Source organism: Toxorhynchites rutilus, chromosome 1 (genome assembly GCF_029784135.1).
Source record: "Toxorhynchites rutilus septentrionalis strain SRP chromosome 1, ASM2978413v1, whole genome shotgun sequence".
Lineage (NCBI taxonomy): Eukaryota > Metazoa > Arthropoda > Insecta > Diptera > Culicidae > Toxorhynchites > Toxorhynchites rutilus.
Window position 1 is genome coordinate 92,286,144 of NC_073744.1, and position 6,109 is coordinate 92,292,252.

General features: G+C 39.9%; 1 long non-coding RNA gene across 1 annotated transcript; it reads right to left on the reverse strand.

The window, feature by feature from the left end:
• Positions 1–837: 837 nt before the first annotated feature.
• On the reverse strand, positions 838–5,588 carry LOC129762586 (uncharacterized). Its single transcript, XR_008740676.1, has 4 exons — positions 5,356–5,588; positions 4,993–5,276; positions 1,267–4,931; positions 838–1,210 (listed from the first exon to the last, which is right to left on the reverse strand). It is a non-coding gene; the product is annotated as an uncharacterized LOC129762586 (long non-coding RNA).
• Positions 5,589–6,109: the final 521 nt, after the last annotated feature.

The following is a 6,109-nucleotide window of genomic DNA, read 5'->3' on the forward strand; positions in this document are numbered from 1 at the left end:
TCGAGAATTACGCATGTGTGAGACTGCGACCAATGTTTCGTTCATTTTTTTCTTTTTCCTTTCCAATCGTGCTTCATTCTATTTCGCTGCTGCTCTGGTTGCCCGTTTTGGTCGGTACGATTTGAGGAGCACAAAATGGACCAATCAAAAATGGGCACATAGTGCATTTTGACAATGCTTGATATTTCACAATTATTCAATTATTTATCTCAAGAAAAATGAAATGTTATTCGTTATGATAGATGCGTAGATATATTTCCTATCAATTGATGCAAAAACCTTTGCGATCTATTGAGAAATGCTCGAGTTATAAGCGTTCCAAATCTTGCATTTTTCCCTACTTGTTCAGTGCCTAGATTTCCATTTCACCCCCTATACCTTCCGGTTAGACGTAGTCCTACGTCAAAACGCAAAAATACAACGCCAAAGGTTCTTTTCAGAACCCCCAACATGTTCATAAAGAGTAAACAGTAAACTAATCCATTTTTCAGGTAGATAGGTAGGTATTCACGTAGGAGAAGAAAATAAAACAAAATATATAAAATATATATTTAGCAAAAGCTGTCCCCTTTGTATAGTCCTACGTCACTCTGGTTATGTCCCCGACATTACCCACCCGTCTTTTTTATATCACGGAAAATATATTTCGGATGTACGGAGGATCGAATCTGTCTTGGTGATTTGAGTGTCGAACATCAAAAAGAGACCTCAACCGAAAAAATATTATTTCGTATATACAGGGTTTTCCAACTTTAAATTCCTAAAGTAAATTGAAATAAAACACACTTAGAATTCGAATTTCGATGAAACTTTTATTTCAAATTAAAGTTTATGCCATTATGTGTGAAATACAACATCATTCAAATGTCCACCTAGGGCTTCCTCGCACACCTTGATCCGGAACAGGTAATTTTCGATGACTTTTCGGTACATATGGGGCGGTATCTCGGCCATAACTTCACGAATGTTGTCTTTCAAATGGTCAAAAGTTTGCGGAGAGTTGGCATAGACACGGTCTTTCGCATAACCCCACAAAAAAAAAGTCTAGCGGGTTCAAATCGCATGATCTGGACGGTCAATTGGCATCACCAAAACGCGAAATTATGCATCCCTCAAATTTCGTTCGCAATATGGCCATGTTCGGTCGTGTTGTGTGGCACGTGGCGCCGTCCTGCTGAAACCACATGTCATCCGTATTCATATCTTCAATCTGTGGCAAAAAAAATCGGTTAACATGCGGCCATAGCGCTCACCATTCACAGTTACCGTCTCGCCGTCCTCATTTTCAAAGAAATACGGCCCGATGACTCCACCAGAGAATAATGCGCACCAAACAGTGACTTTTGGCGGATGCAATGGCCTCTCAACAATCACGTGTGGATTTTCTGAGCCCCATATACGGAAATTTTGGGTGTTCACATAGCCACCGAGCTCGAAATGTGCCTCATCGCTGAAGAAAATTTGATGCGAAAATTCAGCATTTTGCTGCAAGTCCAAATGCAAAATTCGCCACAATGATGTGTTTGACAAGCCCAATTGCTGAGCACGCCGTGGAATCGAAACATTCGGGTCATCGTCCACACTGGTAGCAACAGCAGCAATATTTTCGGCCGAACGCACATTACGATGATGCACAGTTTTCACAATATCCGCTACGGATCCAGTTTGTTCGAATTTACGCACTACATTAGCGATTGTGTGCTCTGTATGCCGTCCATGACGACCAAAATCCGTCCGTAATGCTCGAAAAACATTTGCCGGGTTTTCATCATTTTTATAGTATAATTTAACAAAATTAACACGTTGTGCGAAGCTAAAAAGATCCATATTGTAAAATGGTAGACATTCAACTAACGATATGACGCTTTGGTTGACAGCTATGTCAAACGGTTGTCAGCGTAGGGCTGTATACTTTCGGAAGCCCGAAATGGAAAACCCTGTATTTGAAAAGAACGCAAGACAATTTCAAGAGAAAACAAAATATCCATTCATCCATTTATTGAGAATTGATTTAGATGCAACTTCAAACAAATGATTACTAAGTTGACCGCTCCAACCATGTCAGGATCAAACGAAGGAGTTCAGGTTTTGTTGAGAAAACAAAACAAAAAATCCGTATCCATAGGGTTGCTAGACAACATATGAGGACAACATGATTTTGGAAATCTACAGCGTGTGATGATGATGATGATGTTGAATTAAAGAGGCTTTAAACTTTTCAGTTCATTCGCCTCTAAACCAGCGTGTGAGATTTTTAGAACTGTTTAATCTGTTCACTCGCTTTTCGCAGTCACACAGGTGTGTTGTTGAAAGATTATTGCAAACTGGGTGGAGTGGATAATGCTGTAAAACCAATTTATGGGCTGATCACAGCCACTGGAGTATTGTGCGATTCAAATACTGGATCATGTGCACGGTGCACCAAAATATTATGATTTAATACTTCTGTGTTATCGGTACTTCTGATACGTTGTACTACATAAATCTAGCGCAGAATATTTGCAAATCAAAGGACGATCTCTGACTAATGTTGTGATCAGACTCAATGCACTGGTAATTTTTTTCGCTGTTAAAAGGAATAGTCTAGTCGAAATGGCCATTAAGAAGGTTTTATTAAAATCCAACGACTAAAAATTTGCTACTGAAAGGAGAATTCCTCATGAGAGGAGCAAACCAGGCAAATGACCTTCCGGACCCGATCCAACGATGGAAGAGGGAATGTTGGAATGCATTGGTCATTTTCATCGAGAATTACAAGAATGGTCAAAATCGTCTAAAGAAGCCGAAATTTTTGAAACAATTCAAGCTCGACATATGTTACACCTGACAGCGAACTGTTTGAGGCTTTTCTTTGGTCTAATTGATTTCAGATCTCGCTGAATTACAAAAAGAAGGATGGGTAGACAACGTTGAAAGAAGGAATAGCTTGGAAGAGCAACGCAGGCCACCAAAAACGGATTTTCTTTGACCAAGCATCGAAAGTGTTTGAAAATGTTCGAACAACAATGAAAAGATCCATGCAGAATTCTAAATGGACTCAATCCAATTGTTCTGGTCTGGAATCTGGCCAAGACACCTGGAATCGATCCCAGAATACTGTTACTGATCGTAACATTATGCCAAAATACTTTACATAAACATAAGTATGTTTTTTCGATGAAACACACACTGGACCAAATCACCCCGCATCAAATTTTAATGTCAAAAATCATCATCCTTATTCTGGTTTTCGTACGAATAGGAAACGTACACGAATCCCATCCTTGTTTTCGAGCGAACCATTCGTCGTATTTTACTAAACTATAATCTACATTATCGACATCGATGACAGGTGTTTACATTTCACACTCCTGTTTTGATTTTGATTTTGAGTTTGGTCGGATGGAGGAGCTGATCGAGCTCGATGCCGCCTGGAACCAAATCACTCATCTTCCTCCCCGACTGGGTACGGAATTTGCGTTCGCTCACTCTGCGCAACAATCAGCTCGTCTATCTGCCCCAGGATCTCACCGTGCTGCAGCTGGTATTCCTTGATATCAGCTGCAACAACATCACTGCCCTGCCGGTGAAACTTCGACATCGCGCTGCAGAATCATCTCGAGCAGAAGAAGCTGTCGAATAAGAGTAAGTAATATAAACGCATTCGGAAAAAATCAAAGTCAATTATCCTATTCATTCATTTGTAGCGTCGATATTTCTCTAGAAGATGATTTAAAATTTGATAGAACCTAGAGGCGAATGAACTGCAAAGTTTAAAGCCTCTTAAAAACAAAGAAAGAAGAATATAGAACCAAGTCCGAAGAACAGATGCGAACGCTAGGAAATATTCAAACTTACAGGTATACCTGATCACTATAATTCATTCAAATTGTATCATGCAGCATCTTTCAATACTCGTTTTACATGGAATGCAAGGAAGCATTGCGTCAGCAACGCAGTCAGGTTGATATCTACCAACCCAAAGAGCCAAATTCCAGAAAGCAGTGGATCCATGTCGGAATCGTCACCTCTTTGTAATTTTTCTCCGTACATAAAGTCTCAAGCCACCACTCCTTCATCCGCGGTGTACAGCAAAGCAGCCAATGTTCTCTATCCCACACCACGGTAACGTCCACAAACTAAACCAAATCAACGCTAATGGCGCCAACACCACTAATGGTATTGAACAAAACATCATCTCTAGTCCACTTCTGTCGCCAAACCGAAACATTGTGCCACGGTTCGTTGAAGATGTCAACAATAACGGCAACAGTACGATTTTAACGACTAACAAACGACTGGTTCAAAAGGTCATCCCTTTGTGAGACATATCCATGATCAAGTTTCCTACCCATCTGAATGGGAACAATCACCTCTCGATGAGTGCCCCAATGAGCAATAAAAAAAACATTACAAATGGCACCCTGATCCAGACAACAAAAGCTGTACGGATTACGCATACGTGAAGCGTCTGGCATTCTGACCCACAACAGTGTTTCTTCTTCGATTCTGAAACCATCGGCAAATCGGGATAGAAATCTAACACGTCGAGACGTTTGACATCGCTATGTACTTCTTAATTTGAAATTTTCTAAAATCTAAAATCGTTGGATATAACCCAGGAGAGAACACTGTTCATTCACGTGCCAGACAATCATCGGGCTTATAGTTCCGAGCAGACGAAAAGTATCATATTTCAAGCGCTGGAATTTTGCATCTGGAAACTGCATGCCAATGAAAAACTTTGATAAGTTTAATTCTGGTTCCAGATGTTCGGGTGGAATTGATTATCGATTTTACTGCTTCAAGACATAATTTAATAATAAAACCTAATTCGACCGAACTATTTCTCCTGAGATTTGTTTAGTAAAGCCGCTTTGCGTCACACTTAGGATTGCTTCTTCCACTGCTTGAACTAGCTGTTCGTCGGATTGCATTTGCCTAGGGATTAACTATAAAATAGAAGTATATTTTAAATAACTAACAATATATGTAATGTTTGTGAACACTCACCATTATTGTTTCGACTTTCATCTTGTTTTCAATCTCATCAGACCTGTGGTCGTCTGTCCATTCGAGAGATAGTATTCGTCGTCCAAAACATCAACATTGAACATTTTACCATCGTGCGCTTTCAGCAACAAACCGACTATATTCAAATACTCGATCGGAGCATTATTCGCCACATCACTTATTTACAATCTTTCCTACGCAATTTCTCACCCGCTGCATTTCGAAGCGATTCTTTACCAAATAATCAAGTGTTTACCTCGACAGCTGGAATGCATTGGGTCGCTCTAAGGGAGAAAATAAATTTAACGCGTCTGGCCTCTCGATCTCTGCACATGCTAGCAACAAATCTTGTCTGGACACTACCTTTACACGACTCTTTCGGAAATACTGTGTAACCCGCCAATTGCCGAAAATACTCGCCAACAGTTCAACCGAAATGCAATTCAATATTCACAGCGATAGACAAGTGCCACAAGAATGTAAAATTTCCTTCGATACTCGTTATCGACTTTGCGAAAGATCCCATCTAAAGCGGACGTTACACGGTCAACTTTATTGACAATATGATGACATTTGAGAGCATAATGACAGCTGAACATGGCCGACGACACAGAAATCCGGATTTTCTGATTTTCGAGCATCAATATCGTGACATTTCATATGGATGCATGATGTTGACGTTTTACCTCACGGACTTCCAGACTGAGTTGCCAGATATGCAAGCGCACATTTAATTTTTGTTAGTCTTCTTTGCGATTGCAATTAAAATTTATAAACTACTGAAATTGTAGGAATCATAAATGGAAGTTTTTGGTTTGAAAAACCGATACTTTGAATAGCAAAATACGGTACATTTCATGATACAAATCAAAACTTCAAAGTAAACTGACAATGTGATGGTGAGAGAGTGGATGAAACTTAACAACGTTTTAGGAATTTTCTAACGTTAAACTCGGTCATTCTTTGCGCTAGGAGCGGGTTGTGTGTTCACACTCCGCTATAAAATTTGGAGAATGAGAAGATCTGGGAAAATCACAGATGAAAAAACATCATGTGTTAATTCAAGCTACAGTAGAATCCCGATTATCCGCGGAATAGTCGGTCAAACTCACCGCGA